This window comes from Trichechus manatus, unplaced genomic scaffold, assembly GCF_000243295.1.
Source record: "Trichechus manatus latirostris isolate Lorelei unplaced genomic scaffold, TriManLat1.0 scaffold00066, whole genome shotgun sequence".
Lineage (NCBI taxonomy): Eukaryota > Metazoa > Chordata > Mammalia > Sirenia > Trichechidae > Trichechus > Trichechus manatus.
In genome coordinates this window covers 8,973,267-8,991,971 of record NW_004444002.1, presented here as the reverse complement: position 1 = coordinate 8,991,971, position 18,705 = coordinate 8,973,267, and the positions used below count along the sequence as shown (strand labels likewise).

The 18,705-nt window shown below is 39.4% G+C and overlaps 1 pseudogene; it reads left to right on the top strand.

Moving 5' to 3' along the window:
- The first annotated feature begins 13,820 nt into the window (after nt 1-13,820).
- LOC101348947 (dolichyl-diphosphooligosaccharide--protein glycosyltransferase subunit 4-like) lies at nt 13,821-13,934 on the top strand (annotated as a pseudogene).
- The last annotated feature ends 4,771 nt before the right edge of the window (nt 13,935-18,705 follow it).

Here is an 18,705-nt window from a genome sequence, read left to right as displayed (position 1 = left end):
CCTTAGACACCCTTCTAACTTGGAACTGAAGTCATTCTAGGAAATCACCTTTCAGCCAAATAATGCTGTTGCTTTTGTTGTTGCCAGGTGCAGTCGAGTTGGTTCTGACTCATAGCGACCCTATGTGCAAAGAATGAAAGACTGCCCAGTCCTGCGCAATCCTCACAATCGTTGTTATGCTTGAGCCCATTTTTGCAACCACTGTGTCAATACATTTTGTTGAGGGTCTTCCTCTTTTTCACTGACCCTCTACCTTACTAAGCATGAAGTCCTTCTACAAGTACTGGTCCCTCCTGATAACATGTCCAAAGTACCTGAGACGAAATCTTGCCATCCTTGCTTCTAAGGAGTGTTATGGTTGTACTTCGTCCAAGACAGATTAGTTCATTGTTTTGGCAGTCCATGGTATATTCAATATTCTTTGCCAATGCCATAATTCAAAGGCATCAATTCTTCTTGGGTGTTCCTTATTTATTGTCCAGCTTTCACATGCATATGATAGCTTGGGTCAGGCGCACCTTAGTCTTCAAGGTGATATCTTTGTTTTTCAACACTTTAAAGAGGTCTTTCACAGCAGATTTGCCCAGTGCAGTGCGTCTTTTGATTTCTTGACTACTGCTTCCATGTGTGTTGATTGTGGATCCAAGTTAAATGAAATCCTTGCCAACTTCAGTCTTTTCTCCATTTATCATGATGTTGCTGATTGGTCCAGTTGTGAGGATTTTTGTTTTCTTTACGTTGAAATGTAATCCATACTGAAGGCTGTGGTCTTTGATCTTCATCAGTAAGTGTTTCAAGTCCTCTTTGCTTTCTGCAGGCAAGGTTGTGCCACCTGCATAACGCAGGTTGTTAAGGAGTCTTTCTCCAATTCAGGTGCCGTGTTGTTCATATAGTCCGGCTTCTCAGATTATTTGCTCAGCATACAGATTGAATGAGTATTGTGAAAGTATATAGCCTTAACTTTAAAGGATACTTTCCTAACTTTTAAACTACGCAGTATCCTCTTGTTATGTTTGAATGACTGTATCTTGATCTATGTACAGGTTTCTCATGCGCACAATTAAGTTTTCTGGAATTCCCATTCTTCGCAATGTTATCAGTAATTTGTTATGCTCCACACAGTAGAATTCCTTTGAATAGTCAGGAAAATACAGGTAAACATCTTCCTGCAATTCTCTGCTTTTAGCCAAGATCCATTTGACATCAGCAATGATAACCCTCATTCCATGTCCTCTTCTGAATCTGGCTTGAATTTCTGGTTTTTCCCTGTCAATGTACTGCTGCAGCTGCTTTTGAATGATCTTGAGCAAAATTTTCCTTGCGTGTGATATTAATGATATTGCTTGATAATTTCCACATTTGGTTGGATCACCTTTCTTTGGAATAGGTGTAAATTTGGATCTCTTCCAGTTGGTTAGTAGCTGTCTCCCAAATTTCTTGGCATGACCAAGAAATAAGGGACAAAAAAACAAAACAAAACAAAAATGCAAGCCCGTTGCCACTGTGTCGATTCTGACACATAGCAACCCTACGTAAAAGAGTAGAACTGCCACAGGCTTATAAAATAAACAGTAATACTCGTAAAAAACGTGCTCCTTAGAACAATTATGTGTATGAGACAAAAAGGGCAACATATGCCCAAAAGCAAAGATGAGAAGGCAGGAAGGGATAGGAAAACTAGATGAATGGAAATGGGTACTCAGGATGGTAATGGCGACAGTGCTGACACATTGTGGGGGGTGCAACCAATGTCCCGGAACAATTAGCGTATTCACTATTGAATGGGAAACGAATTTGCTTTGTGAACTTTTACCTAAAGCAAGAAAAAAAAGAAAACTCAGGAACTGAACATAATGTAGTTTCCTGGCTGTGGGGTCCCTAGCTGGTCTGCCTTTTTTTCAACTATAAGAGTCTTCTTATGTTTGTTTTATATATATTTGCTAGGGTCTTTGGTTGTACTTAGTAGAAGAAATATGGAAAAGTATGACTACTCTATCATCAGAACTGGAAGTCACGTGTGAATTATTATTTTTCATCAAAGAAACACATTTTCGTAGTTTAAAAAGTCTAAAACTTATGACAAAAATCTAGTTTCTTGTTCCTCCCTTACCTAGTCCTGGGTCCATTCTCTACAAGCAACCACTTTCAACATCTTGAGGCTTTTCTTCTGTTATTTGCTTCCATGTTTTTATGTAATATGCTCACTCTGCTCCTTATTGACTTAAAAATTTAATATGTATTGATGTTTTGTGGTGATAGATAAGAATTTAGCTTTCTCATATATTTCACCTGATTTTCTTCATTCTCTCAATACATATATGTCACTATTTTTGTTTAATTTGTATCAATGTTTACATTATTACAATAATGTAAAATATTCTTTTTTTCTTTGTTGTCCCATCAAGTATTCCTCCCACCTGTTCTTTTTTGTCCTCTCAAATATTTCATTAATGAACTCATCTATCATAAGACCTTTTTCCCAGAAAATTTCCCTCCCTTAAGGTCCTTTTTTCTCTTCTGCTATCTGGACTGGTACACACTTGCCATCTTGGGACTCTTTCATACTCCTGGATTGTATCCACCTACCTGCCTATTATAATGAAATGCATGTGGCAGAATATCAGCAATTGATGAATCTAGGGGAATGATAGGGTAGTATTTCTTTTGGTAGTCTTCCCTGTTGGCTTAAAAATCTTAAAATGAAAGCTTTGAGGAAAATTGTCCCTTGCCGTTTTGATTCTTGTTCCTTTGAATGTAATACCCCTTCTCTTTCCATTATGAAACTTTTAGAATCTTCTTTTTTTCCCAGGTATTCTTCTTTCAGTGTTGTACCCTGGTATAGGCCCTTTTAACATTCATTATGTCAGACCCTTTGTGAGAATTTTAATCCAGAGATTCGTGTCTTTGAGGTCTGGGTAAATTCTCTTATAGTATTTCTTTAATAATTTCCTCTCTTTCCTTTTCTCTTTGTTTCAGCACCTCACATCCTAGAATTAATTTGTTGGATATTAGGCCCCCTGGATCAAGTATCTAAGACTAATATTTTCTTTTCTATTTTCATTTTGTTCTACTTTTTGGAAGTTTTCTGTGACTGTATTTTCTCATTTTTTATTAAATCTTTATTCCATAAAATAGTAACAGATTCAATAATGTTATGTTTATTAGTTTATGTATTGAGCACTTCTGTGTTGGGAACTCTTTTAAGCAGTTTATGCATTTTATCTGATAAATTCCTCACAACATTCCTATGTGGCAGATATTATTATCATTCCAGGCACTGAAATATGAGCTTCCTGTGTGTTGGCCCTATTGTTCCAGACAGCTATTTCATCGGCTCCCATCAAGATGACTGTACATGAAAAGTGCTTGCCCAGTGTGGTGTTGAATACATGCAGGAGGTGTTGAATCCCCTTGTGGTAAACAGTTTGGCTTTTGGTCTTGGTTCCTTGGAGGAAGACCATCCCTAAGGCTGATGAGTCAGAGCTCACCAGACCAAGAGGGACCACCTGGGGGCCTCATGCTGATTAAGGCTCAGGAGGCATGATGTAATGTATCATGGCCTCATGGTGAGGCCAGTGAAGGCCTTGTAGGCTCATAGAGCTTCTTATGTGGAGAGAGTGAACATCCATCTCTGGAAGTTAAAGAGTGTTCCCTTGGGACATGGAAGCTCTGCATCAAGGTGCCTCCTGGGGACCTCATCCTATGTGTTTGTATCTTTTTTTCTGCCTGATTAAACATAGCCCTTACCCTGGAGTTTGCGAATTGTTCAAATTTGGGCCAACGAAATAGAGCCATGCGCGGCCAATATCCACTGACCTACCCCCCGGATAAATGGGGATGAGAGAGAAGGATCGCGTGGAATAGTTGCGGTCTGGACTGACCAGGTAAGGGAGGCTGAGATTTCTACAGGACATAGTTGGCATGTGGAATAGGATTTATTATCATCCAATTTGGCATCACAGTTCGGTGATCTCAGCCTCCTTGGACTGGTTTGCATAATTGGTGCTATGAGCAATATTAGCTAGAGAGAACCCTGATAGCACACCTGTCTTACCCTCTATTTTAATAGCTTCTAAACTCTCCACATTTATTTTCTGCTAAGCTTTATTTTCATTTCCCAAATTCTTCATGTGTCTTCTTTCCCTACAAAGTAGATGCCAAGAACTTTCACCACTTATAGTTTTTGCTGCTAGCATATATTCCTTTGGCTTCTGTATTTATAACTTTTCAGTTTGTCTTACTCTAGCCTCTCTGGACTTCTGTGCATATATCAAATTTCTCTCTCTATGTTCTACTATTGCCAGAGTGATCTTATTTGCAAAGTATGTAACTGGCTGCATATAACAATCCCCTTTTCAACTTTACACTCTTTTCTCTCAGAGATGTCTTAGGTTTCCAAAAGAGAAGTGTAGCTGACCACATATATAAGAGTATCTTTCCTCACTGTACTATCATTTTAATTTCTTCCCTTACCACTTAATGCTATGTGTTGTCTTCTTCAATTTCATCAATGTCATTGTTGTTAGGTGCCGTCAAGTTGATTCCAACTCACAGCAACCCTGTGTACAACAGAATGAAACACTGCACAGTCCTGCACCATCTTTACAGTTGTTACTGTGTTTGAGGCCATTGTTGCAGCCACTGTGTCAGTCCATCTCGTTGAGGGTCTTCCTCTTTCTCTAACCCTCTACTTTACCAAGCATAACGTCCTTCTTCTGAGACTGGTCCCCCCTGATAACATGTTCAAAGTACATCCTCACTTCTAGGGAGCATTCTGGCTGTACTTCTTCCAAGAAAATATTGTTTGTTCTTCTGGCAGTCCATGGTATGTTGAATATTCTTTGCAAGCACCATAATTGAAAGATGTCAATTCTTCTTTGGTCTTCCTTATTCATCATCCAGCTTTTGCATACATATGAAGTGATTGAAAATATCCCGGCTTGGGTCAGGCACGCCTTAGTCCTTAAAGTGACATGTTTGCTTTTGAACACTTTAAAGAAGTATTTTGCAGCAGATTTGCCCAATGTAATGCATTGTTTGATTTCTTGACTACTGCTTCCATGGGCGTTGATTGTGGATTCAAGGAAAATGAAATCCTTGACAACTTCAGTGTTTTCTCCATTTATCATGATGTTGCTTATTTGTCCAGATGTGAGGATTATGTGTTTTCTTTATTGTGAAGTGCAATCCATAGTGAAGGCTGTAGTCTTTTATCTTCATCAGTAAGTGCTTCAAGTCCTCTTCACTTTCAGCAAGCAAGATTGTGTCATCTCCATATCCCAATTTGTTCATGAGTCTTCCTCTAATCCTGATGCAGCGTTCTGGATCCTGTGCTGCTCATTTCTGGAGATGTTGTGTCAGCTCCACTAACAGCTGTCTCTTCCTTCTTTGATTGGTTCTGTAACCTAAGGTCATGGCCCCTCCCTTCTCTGTGCTCCTAAACAGTTCTGAAGATAACTCCATGATTAAAATTTCTCTTTTTGTACTGTCTGTCCAATATATCCATTAAGGGCACCACCAGCCAATATTTTTCTCTCCTACTCACCCATTCTCAGATGTTCATAGGCCCTGCCTTTAGTCTTGTTTTAGCTTTCTCTTCAGTCATCTTCTTCATTCTTTGTATACAAATTCTTTTTATTTGTTGATTTTTATTGTTTTCCTTTTGTTCTTTCTCTGCTCTTCATTAAAAGTTATAAACTTGTAATTACAGATGCAAATTATACCTGCATTTGAAAATTTGTGTTTGGGTCCAGAAAGCCATTGGCTTGAATTTTTCCCTTGGGGACTTTCCTTGGAATGTTATTTTGTATGTCACTTGTGTTACATCCTGAAACAGTCATAAAGCTTTTAAGAATTTTTTCTGAGGAAATAGTATCACACATATATGAAGAAGTATGTATCTACTTTTAACACAATACTATTCAAATTGTGAAAAACTAGGAATATACAAAATTTTTATCAACATGAAAATAAATTTTGGTACAGCATTATAATGTTATATTAAAGATGCAGTTTAAATGATAACGTAGGGTTATATTTACTGATTCAAAAGAGTCTATGATATTTGAGTAAAAACGGGTTACAAAGTGTCAATATGCAGTGATTTTTATATGTATAGCATATGTATTAAACTGTACTGACTCCAGAGTCAGGCAAATTTGAATGTGAATAAATGCTAGCTTCACCATTTACTAGCTCTCTGACTTAGGGCAAGTTATTTAACTTCCCCATGTCTTGATTTGTTAATCTTTAAAATGGGAATAATAGAGCAATTATCTCATAGGGTTTTTATTTAATTTATTTTGTTTCAGTTGTTGAGAATATACACAGAAAACATACACGAATTCAACACTTTGCGTGTACAATTTAGTGACATTGATTACATTCTTTGAGTTGTACAACCATTTTCACCCTCCTTCTATGAGCTGTTCCTCCCACATTAACATAAATCACTGCCCCCTGAGGTTTCTATTGAATCTTTTTAGTTGCTTTTGTCAATTCGATCCCATATAGACAGTCCATAAAAGATCATAATGCGCAAGACATATTTTTTACTAGTGAAGCTAAACTATCGTTTGATATAGGAAGACATCTGGGGATAGTTTTGTTTTAAGGTTTAAAAGTTATCTCACGGCAATAGTTTCAGGGGTTCATCCACCCTCCATGGCTCAGAAAGTCTGGAGTCTGTGAGAAATTTAAATTCTGTGCTGCATTTTTCCCCTTTTGATCAGGATTCTTCTATGGAATCTTTGATCAGAATGTTCAGTAATGGTAGATGGCCACCTTCCAGTTCTTCTGGTCTCATGGCAAAGGAGGCAGCTGTTCATGGAGGCGTGTGTGTGTGTGTGTGTGTGTGTGTGTGTGTGTGTGTGTGTGTGTATTAAATGAATTCAGTCATGTTAGGTGCTCAGGACAGTGACTGATCATTATTTCTAGTATTTGAAACTTAAATAAAAATGTATATGAAAGTGCTTTATAGAGTGGAAAGTCACTGAAAGATGATTGATAAATATTAAAATGTGTTACAGTTCTGAACTAGAGTAAGAATGAAAAGTTATAAATACTGACGCCAAAGGGATATATGCTAGCATCAAAATTTTATATGCAGTTAAAATTCTTGTTATGTACTTTGGAAGGAAATAAGGCACAAAGAAAAATTTGGGAAGCTATAGTAGAAGCTATAGAGGTTAAGACTGGGTAAGCAGTTTTGGCGTACAGTTGTCTCTGACATCGAAAGGCTGCTACATGTAAGAAAGAACAGATTTCTTTTTCTTGTAAGGTATCATGAACAGAACCAGGGCCAACATTACCAGTAGAGAGATTTTTGGCACCATATAAAGTCAAAGTATGTGCTTATATGGAAAGGCACTATACACTTCATACTGGCAATGAACAGATGTTGTTGGAATGAATGCCTTGGGAGAGTGGTTAGCCTGGAGCTGGAATGGAGCAGGAATAGCTGAATGATAACACGTTGAGAATATTGCAAAGAGGATGTTGCAGAACCGATTCAAGCAGTAGATGGATGTCTGGACGAGGTGAATTTTAAGTTCAGATTCTTTGAAATTGTGGTTGGAGAAATTTGAGCGGTTAAAACTGAAGCAGCATCCTATTCTCAAGCATGATGAACTTAAAGCTGTTGGTGGAATTGTGGACAAAGTCTATTTGGAAGGACAGTACATCTACTAAGTATGTGTGGTCCTGAACTTGAAAAAAGACAAGTCAGGAAGATGCTCTCCAGTGACTGAAAGGCATACCTAGAGAAGGATGGTGTCATTTTAGATTCAGTGTCTACTGTTGGCCAAAGTTATTTCTAAAAAAAATAGTTGCTGTTGAGTTGATTCGGACTCCTGGTGACCCCATGAGTGTCAGACTAGAACTGTTCTCCAAAGGGTTTTCAGTGCCTGATTTTTCAAAAGTAGATCTGCATGTCTTTCTTCCCAGTTGCCTTGGGGTGGACTTGTACCTCTAACTGAACATTTGCATCACCCAGAGACTCTAAAGGCAAATAAAATTGTTGTTGGCTGTTAAGTTTTTGTTTTTTTTTTTGATTCATAGCAATACCATGTGACAGAGTAGGACTGCCCAATAGGGTTTTCTAGGCTTTAATCTTTATGGCAGCAGATCACTAGGTCTTTGTTCCATGAGTCCGCTGGTTGGGTTTGAACCACCAACCTTTCAGTTAGCAGCCAAGCACTTAACCATTGCACCACCAGGGCTCCTTATTCCAGCCAGTAGGAAGGATGAAAAAGGGAAGCAACCAGGGATGGTAAAACGAGTTCGGTCTTTTGGGCTCTTCTTTTGGGGATGTCTCAGTGGCTGCTCATAGGAATAGGCTGAAACTACACTGTCTCAGGCAGCAAAAGTAGAAAGGGGTGCAAATATATCCAGTTGGCACAAAACCTTGTTAACCTCCAACAGTGTGCAAAGTTAGGACTAGAGCTGATGACTTGGCAATATAACACTTTGCTGCCTTTCCCGCATCCCTCCTCAGATTGACTGTGCCAACTCTTCACCTTTGAATTAAGGGAGTATTTGTACACATATTTTCATTTGCCTCAGGTCCTACCCTTAAGTTGATTGTTGCCTACCTTCTTCTGACCTCAAAAAATGGTCAGAATCATAACAGTCTTTTTCCTGGGAGTAATTTGCAGCTTGGTTCATGGACCTCTGTGTAGTCAAGATGATAAATCAGTTTAATCTCTTGAGCCAATTCTGACTGAATGGTAGTGGCTATGTAGGGCACTGCGGTGAGAAGTCGTTTCAGGCCTCATCTGAACACAGTAAGAAAGAAGACCATGGTCGATTAATATTATTATGTTTGCTGTATAAGTATGGGAGAAGAGATTGGACAGCATGTATGCCTCAAAAATGTGCTATCCTTGAGGTATTGGAAGAAGGTGTATATTTTTGCCAGAAACTATTATTATCGATGCCTTGTTAGGTGAGGGGTTGGAACACATGGTTAGTAATCCTTAATCCTCATTTATTTCTGGCCATCAGTATCAAACAGGGATGAGTTACCCAATAAGCAAGGTACACATGGGCTTAACTGTGTTTACTTACAAATCTGTAGTGCACAGTTTTACCTGAGACGGTTGGAATTGTACACTGCCAATTTGTAAGTAAACACAATTAATCCGTGCATACCTTGCTTACTGGTTAATCTGCCACTGGTATCAGATGTGAGATGAGCCTTGATTCTGGGCACAGTATCACGTCCTAACTATAGTTAAAGTGGGGTCTTGGCCCTGGCCACAGATAGAGCCTCAACCTAGTTATAGATGGAGCCCCAACCTGGCCACAGGTGGAGCACTAACTCTATGAAGCTAATACACAAATGGTCATTATCTGATGGATTAAAGTGAAACCCATTCTTAACACTGGAGATACAGTTCAAGGCCTGTGCTTTAGTAGAGGTGGGTTGGTAGCTGTGCCTTTCGTCTGTAAAGGACAGTGCATTATTGATATAGCAATATGCCTGTCAGTGTTTCTTCTTCAGTTATCTAGCTACAGAGAGCACACATGCTTTATTGCCACGGTAGACAGTTCTTTCCTTAAAATGGAAAAAAAAAAAAAAACTGGAAAGAAAGAAATGAAACTCATGTGAAAGAAGTAACTTCCTGTGACTGTGAAAACATAAAGCAAATACCTGAACATGATTATAAATAGGCCTGTGAATGTGGCTGATGGAAGGAAGCTTGCTTGGAAAGGACATACGCTGTGAGCGCTGTTGGGTAGAGAGCACATTAGGGGGCAAGGAAGCCAGGCAGCATGTGCTGGAAGTCAGTTTCTAGTAGATGAATAGACTTCATACAGCTAGTAAATCCACTCTGGATAGCTAGGTTTTTAGAATAATAATTTTTTAAAAATCATGAAGTGACATGATAAGGCAGTAATAAAACTGTCAAAGTCTCCACTTTGACGGAAACTGTGGTGTAATAGGGTATTTATTTCAATATCTAAATCTTTTCAGAATGTGAGGTAGTGTGGGGTGCGGGCGGTGTAGAAGCTGAAGAATTAGAGCTGCATTTGAATCCCTGTTCGGAGGTGGGGAGTGGGTTGGGATGCAGTAGACCGGCTCTGTCCAGTAGAACTTTCTGCCGTGATGCAGATAATTTTGTATATTCGCTGTCCAGTACAGTAGCCACTAGCCACATATGGCTATTGGATAGTTGAAATGTGGCTAGTGCAGCTAAGAAACAGAAGTTTTAATTTCATTTAATTGTCATTAATTTAAAATTAAGTTTAGACAGCATAGCATTACAATTTAGGTCAGGCTTCAGACCAAGGAGCAACAAAAGCCCAAGGAACTGGGAGAACAACTAGCAAATCTACTCGTCTAAGAATATGGAAAGTTCAAACACACTGTCCTTTTCTAATGGCATTAAGGGGCCCTGGTGGCGCAGTGGTTAAGAGCTCGCCTGCTAACCAAAAGGTAGGCTGTTAGAATCTACCAGCTTCTCCTTGGAAACCCTATGGGGCAGTTCTACTCTGTTCTGTAGGGTCTCTATGAGTCGGAATCGACTTGATGGCAATGGGGTTATTATTATTATTTTTTAATGGCATTAATGACTTTAATGAAACTAATCTATCTTGTTTGAAGCAGATGAATTCTTTAACAATAGAACTATAAATAAGACTTTTATTAAAGAACTTGGTAATGTTTCTTTTCTATTCTGGATATAATAATCAGAATTCAGTCTTTATATGGGACATTTATAGTACAGTCAGAGCTAAAAACCTTTATATCTATTTCAACATCACACTATTGGTGACTTGGACTACAGGCAAGAAAAAGAAAAAGAATGATATACAATAAGGTGTCTTGGACTACAGGCAAAAAAATGAAGAATGACATAAAATAAACCAAATAAATTTCTTTGGGCATAGTTTGGCTGTAATGAAGCAGATCTTGTACTTGACTGTGTTCTATTTATCCCACTCTTTTTCTAACGATTATCATCTTGAGGTATGGGTCTTCAAGTTGCAACGGTTTTTCTGTGTGCTATCTTAATGATTTTAATTTTTCTCACTTATCATAGTGCATTTATTCGAAAAACCAGAAGTCCAGTGCATCTGTTGCCTTGAGTATAATGAGGAATGTCTTCAGATAATGCTGGGACAAGATCATGAAGGACTTTGAAGCCATGTTATAGTATTTTGACTTTATTCTAGAAGCAGAGGGAGTGACATAAGTTTTTAAGAAAGCTCAGTCGTTATAGTGTGGGAAATGGATTGGAAAGCAGGGAAGGTTAAACTTAGTAGATTTGTTAGGAGGCTAGTACAGTGGTTATGGTGATGGTAGCAGTAGAAATGGAAAGAGGTATAGAGATTCAGGAAATATTTAAGAGGTAGACTAATAGTTGATAGTTCGAACCCACCCAGGGGCACCTCAGAAGAAAGGACTGGTGATCTACCTCTGAAAAAATCAGCCATTGAAACCCTATGGAGCAAATCTATTTGACACACATAGAGTTGCCATGAGTCGAGATTGACTCAACAGCAACTGACAACAACAGCATTGACAGACCTTCATGAGTTATTAGATGAAGTAGGAGCACACTGTACCCCCATTGGGTAGCCTGTGCTCTTGCCCTATGCCTTCCTCCAGACAAGAAACAGCAGTCTTCGCTCATCTCTCAAAACAAATTTACTTCCCAGAGCATTGATGGGGAGTGTGCATTTTGTTAAATATTTCATGGGAGAATGGTTCGAATCACCGACCTTTCAATTACCAGCAGAGCTCCTAACTATTTCCCTGTATACCACCGATTGAAATTAAATCTGATTCCCTCATTGGACATATTTTTCCCAAAGCCTCTTTCCTATCTCACTTTCCTCTGGTCTTTCTCCTCCTCCTCTTACTCTACTATTCTGGTCCCCCCAGTATGTCCCTCCTCTTCCAGATTCTATTCTACCTCAACCCCTGTCTTATATAGAGAAATTTGACTTTTTTCTAAGCTTCTTCAATTTACATCTTCATAGAGTCAACCAGCCTTGTCTCTTGCTTGGAATCCATCTTATTTAGAAGGCAGGGGATACTATAGATAACAGTTAGCATTACTGATTTTTTTTCCTTTTGCCTGAGGCTCCAATATGGCTGGGTGTAGCACTGTTACTGATCCTGTATTTATTTAAATTTTTGACATTTTTTGTTCATGGTGCAGTTTTGCACTAATTTTTATTTTGAAAAATATTGCATTAACCTTATTTAACTTGATTCTGAGCTTTTTGGCATTCCCTTACATTTTGTGCCCAAGGAGAGTGCTTCATGTGCCTGACTTTAGTCTTGGCCCTGGTTTTGATAACCTGAATTCATTTTAGAAATAAACTGTGTACAGTATATGAGTATAATTTTCCTGAAATAAACATTTTATTTGGCCACCTAGCCTGGCACAGTCTTCCTACTCATGAGATCTACATTGCAGTGGAAGAGTTAGTTTTTACAAGTTTAAGAAACATTCTTTGAGCTCCTATTATATACCAGGCACTGTGTGATGACTGGAGCCTTGGTAGCACAGTGGTTAAGCGCTTGGCTGCTAACCGAAAGGTCAGTGGTTCAAACCCCCCAGCCACTCCGTGGGAGAAAGGTGTGACAGTCTGCTAAACCATATGGAGCAGTTATACTCTGTCCTATAAGGTTACTGTCAGTCAGAATCAACTTGACAGCAATGGTGTGATGACTTGGACTCACAGTGGTTAATAAGATCTTTTCAGTGGGAGAGACGGAGGAATACAGTAAATATGAAAAAATTACTTACACCAAATCCTTTTTTGACAGATAGGTATTAGGCACCTGCTATGCTAAATGTTGGGGATGTAAGATTTCTGGCCTGTGCAGCTCACATTCTGACAGGGGAATAGGTGACGAGAAAAGGACCTGAGAGGAAAGGACAAGGAAGACTGTGCTTAATCGGCGAAGGTGGTTGTCGTTGTTGTGTGCTGTTGAGTCGATTCTGACTCATAGCAACCCTATATAACAGACTAGAACTTCCCCCATAGGGTTTCCTAGGCTGTAATGTTTATGGGAACAGATCACTAAGTCTTTTTCTCCCGTGGAGCTGCTAGTGTGTTTGAACCGCTGACCATTGATTTAGCAGCAGAGCTCCTAACAACTGTGCTACCAGTCCAGAGATGGGAAAGTCAGGCATTGACTTTCCTCCAGAATACAAAAGGTCCTTAGGTTGTGTAAACAGTTTTGTGCTCGACTGCTAACCTAAAGCTTTGTGATTTGAACCTACCAGCAGTACTACAGAAGATATGCCTGGCAATCTGCTTTTGTTAAGATGACAGCCAAGAAAACCCTATAGAGCAGTTCTACTCTAATACACGGAGTCACCATGAGTCAGAATTGACTTGATGGCAAATAACAATAACACACAAGGCAAATGGTTGGTCATACAAATCCGGGTGGTAAAAGATCAAAGTCATATAATGTGTGAAACAGAGTTAGAAGTATTAGATGACAACAGAGTGGGCCAGGAGAAGAAAGATCGGGAAGTGGAAATTCAACCATCATGTTGGGATGATCCTGACTCAGCGATAGACTCAACACCTTGTCCAGGAAGAGTGAGTAGAGGCAATTGGAATCAGTTCAGGTAGATGGCCAGCATCTGGGAGATCCCTCCAGGGCACAACCTTCTAGAAGGGAGAAGGAGAACAGGACTCAGAGTTCAGAAGCAGGAAGTATGCAGAGATACAAGAAGACATGGCAAGAGGGAAACTTGGCAGCTGGGATGGTGGTTTTAAAACTTAGAGGAAACTCCTACTTCGAACTCGTGCACAGTGAACATCAGAGCTGAGCAGAGCTGATGAAGATGGTCATGGATGTGCAGCTCACCATCTTTGCCAACATGGTTGGCATGCCGATCTTCTTGCTTGTCATTGTCTATCACTAAGTGGCCATCAACAATCCCAAGAAGCAGGAGTGAGAGTGGTACTTTCTTAGCCCCAGTGTTCCAGGACACAGTCTGAGGCAAGATGGGGAGGGTATGAGGGGACTTTACAATTCACTTCATCCTTTCTACCCATCACAATGTACAAAGCAACTACATCTGGATTTTTCCAAACAACTTTTATTTCCTGAAAGTCTTCCTTAACCGTATGGAAAAAGAAGTTGCCACTGAATAGGGCCCAGTATAGGGAGTGCTTACTTTTCTACTTCCCCAATATAAAAACATAGATTTATTTTTTGTGCCCCCCACCACCACCAAAAAAAAAAAAAAGAAGGGGAAAATGCAAGTTTGGGATAATTTAGTGGTCTTTTCCACTCATGGTTGGAGCAGGATAGACCATCAGGTGAACCACTGAACTAATGCTCCTTCCGTCCTCCCTGATTAGGAATGGGTTGATCCAAGAGCTTGTGGTGTTGTTCCCTCTGCAGGTGGCTTCACCTGTAGGGGGCAGAGTACTGGGAGAGGAGAGGAACCACGCAAGATCCTAATAGCTACTAATGGGAGAATATGTAAACTGCCTTCTCTATGCTGTGCTCGCCTAGAAACAGAAGAATTAAAAAAGCCATTCTTTGATGATGATGATGATAAGTTGATTTAAATGTAACATTACTTAGAGAAAAGCATCCAGAATACTGCTTTGCTTTTATCGCTAGGAAAATGGTTTTCTTCCAAAGCTTAACTCAATTAATGTCTCACCTCCCTCAATATGCCAGAACCACAAATCCTGCAGGGTGTTAGTTATGCATTAAATTCACCTTCTCATACTTACAACGGCTAAATCATTTTTACTTTTATATTGCCTTCTTCCTGATATTTTGCCAAATTCACATATGCACAGGAAGAAAGTTGATATTTTCTCTCTGTTAGCATGAGATGCTTTATTGCTGAACTCAGTGGCACCACATTAATTCAAAGGGAGAGAGTCCAATGAGACTGGAAATCAAGCCCTTCAATTCCGAATTTCCACATTTATTGCATTTGAGGATGCCAAGGCGTAATGATAAAGCATTTCAGCAGGCAGAACTCACGGTTTTAAACCTATTTACTCTGCTTCTGCTGTAGCTGAATGTCGCTGCATATGACAAATGTTGTGAATAAGTGCGTTTCAAGGCCAAAGAGCTCTGTGTGAAATCCCATCATTCTAAAGATCACAAAATCGTTTCAGAAATTGAACAATATTACAGCAGTTTAATAGAAAATTTGAATCTTTTGTCTCCAACTTGTCAAGAGGCCTTTAAACATCCTGTGGGTGGTGTGTGCACAACAGCCAGCATCCCTCTGCTTTGGACCTGCCAGGAACAGAAACTTCACCTTCTCCCAAGAAGGAAATGAACTCACTGGTTGGTAACTAACCAAGTGTTCACAGTTCTCAGCCTGGAAGAACTCAGGAAGTCAGGCTTTGCTAGTGACAAAGAATCATTTCATTGGAACGACTGACCTATCATACAGTTGGAAATGGAGGAATTGGCTTCTGGCTTTTAGAATTTGTATCCTTCATGTAAATCAACTATAATTATTACCTTAAAAGGGGAGTAGTTGTCCCGTTTCCAAAAAGGCTTAAAAATTTTAAAAGAAGTCCCAAGAAATCCTTATTGTTTTATATGTGTACATTAGCCCTACGTCCTTAATTTTCTGGAATGAGATCTTTTTTTAAAAAACTTTGTCCTCTTAGGCCCATAAACTATTGACATTTCCAAAACATTGTAACATTGTCTCAGACAGACCGTATCTCCCTGACGACTCTTTACGTTCTGAGATGGCACAAAAATCTTCTATAAGATAGCATCAGGTAAAGCTAGTACTGGCTTTGTTTACCGTAAATTTCATTTTTCGTTTCAGAAGATATAATGAAATTATTGCTTTGTAGTCTTTCTCTGTGAGAGGAACTCAGAAGGTAATCCCAAACTTACCTGGCCTGTCCAGAACAGGCTGTGATAAAAGGGACTAACATTGGAATCTAGTTTTGGGAAGGGAGTAAAATAGGATTGAAAAATGAAAACACTTGGGAAAAGATATGGCCTTCTCTGTGTGCTTAAATAAAGAAATCTGGTGTATATACCTCAGATGAGTTGTTGAAACCCAATTCCAAATCTCCCAGTTTGTAAAGCTTGCTTTGGATTTGCAGTCCTGACTTTTTAACCTACTGATAATCAGATTTTCCCTGAGCCTCATCAGATCTTCATTGTTAAAGCATCTCAGTGTTGCCGTTTCAGTTTGCACAAACCCTAACTGAACTGATTAATTTTTTCACAGTTTGAGTGATTTTTTTTATCAGATTAATTACCACCTCCTGTGGTCCGATCCTCCACCCTCTGCCAACCCACCCCCAAAACGTGTATCTATTTCTGGAGCTGTGAGAAACCCAACTGTCATGATGCATTTGGCTAAATTCAATTTGTTTTTTTGGGTTTTTGGGGGGAGGAGAGGGCAACTAGATTCCTGGAACAATCCTAGCTGGGATGGTTGTCGAAAATGGAGATGCTACATGTAAACAGGTAGAGCACTTCAAGCAAACAGTAAATTGCTTTTGTTTGGATTTGGGGTTTATTACCATGGATAGATGCATTTAATGGACATTAATTATGTCTGGTATAACCCAGAAGGCACCATCAGGACTTTCTATAGGTTTGCTAGTTGTTGTTTTTAAGCTCTGGACCCTAATGCCTTGTTTTTCTCTTACAAAAACCCAAACCCTTATGTATATATTTGGAGCCTTTGCAGGCTTCTGCCATAATATTTTAGCTAATCCCTATGTGAATGGTGAGTGTTGATGGGTGACACAAACGATTAACGTGCTTGGTGTTAGCAGAAAGGTTGGATGCTCGAATCCACCCAGGGATGCCTTAGAAGAAATGTCTGGCAACCTACTCCTGAACAATCATCCATTGAAAACCCAAGGGAGCACAGTTCTACTTTGACACTCATGGGTTTGCCATGAGTCAGAATAGACTCAACGGCAACTGAGATTTTTTTTTAAGTGAATGGCAGAGCCAGGTGTTGGAATCATTAAAGTGTACACTGAAAATAAACAAACAAGGCTGCTGATCTTTATGGTAGAGGGCCGACTGATGTACCAGGAGGGAGTGGTGAGCTGGACCATCACCATTTTCAGCCATCATAGTATAGATGAGTTCAGACCAGAATCATCAATAGGTGCTAAATTGGTGGGGGGAAGGGGGAATTTGATGAGGAGCTAGATCTGTGCATGGTCTCAAAGTGCTTCTTCATAGATTGCTTTTTAGTTTAAAGTGAAAAAGAGTAAGCATACAATGGAAAAACTGAATGATGCCTTGGCTGTGTAATCAAAATCAACATCAGTAGTGAGGGATGGATAGACATTGTGTCTTCCAAATGGGTTGGCCTGAGTCTGATTTAGGAAATTAATATTAGAATCATTTCTTCCCTCTCCTTGAGCATACAGAGTGTGACCCAGCTGGAGCTGGGCTCACAAGGACTCACAAGGGCACATCAACTGGGCCCTGAGGTATAAAGACAGTAGCTAAGATAATCTTGGAAAATATCTTTCAGGGAAACTTTCACGTAAAACACAACACAAAAGACTTTCTACTCTTTTTCTGTTAGCATTTGGTGAATAGAAATTTGTTGGACCCATGAAGACCCTCCTGGCTGTCCTTACTGAAACCTGTACCAATGATTGTTAAGAAAGACAACTCAAAACGTAAGATCTCAGTTTCCAGCCAATATGAAAAGGCTAAGCTTTCAATGGTTTTGCCCATTTGTAATGTTAATATATACTGATGGCTCTGTAATGGTCTCTGGACTCTGGCAGACCTGGCTGTGGCAGCATGCTTGTCTGTTTTCCCATTCTTGCCTATTCTGTAATGGTCTTTGGACTCGGACAGACATGAGTCTAGCAGCATGCTTATCTGTTTTCCCGTTTTTGTCTGTTCTGTGATATTTCCTTGGACTCAGGCAGACGTGGTTGTGACAGCATGGTTGTCCGTTTACCACTTCTGCCCTTTTGAATATATGCCAGATAAAACTTTCTTTTGCTTTACTAAACTTTATGATGTTTTTTCCCCTGCAACAAGTCGGACACATCACTCATGCAATTTTCTGGCTGGGAATGCATAACCTGAATCTAATCATAAGGAAATGTTTGACACCCCAGGATTGAGGCACAGTCTATAAAATAGCTGGCCTTTGTTCTTAAAAAAGTCAATCTCATAAAAGACAAAGGCTGAGGAACTGTTTGAGATTAAAGGAGGCTAAAGATATGAGGGAATCCTGGTGGCATAGTGGTTAAAGTGCTGAGCTGCAAACCAAAAAGATGTGGCAGTCAGCTTCCATAAAGATTACAGCCTTGGAAACCCTGTGGGGCAGTTTTACTGTGTCCTTTAGGGTCACTGTGAGTCGGAATCCACTCGATGGCAATGGGTAAAGGGACATGACAAGTAAATGCAATCCATGAAGCTGGCTTCGTTCATGTACTGGAGGAACCAAAATGCCCCAAAGGACATTTATTGGGACAGTTGGTGAAATTGGGCTATAACTGAGATCAAAGTATTGTAACTGTTAAATTTCTGAATTTAATAGCTATGGTTATTTAAGGGAATAGCCTTGTCCTTAGGAGACACAAACTGAGGGATTAAGGGGTAAAGGGAAATGATGTATGTAATCTACCTCCAAAAGGTTCAGTAAAAAATTATATATAAATATATAAACTGTATTAAATATATGATGTGTTACTGTATAATATGTAGAAATTAATTATATATAAGAAATT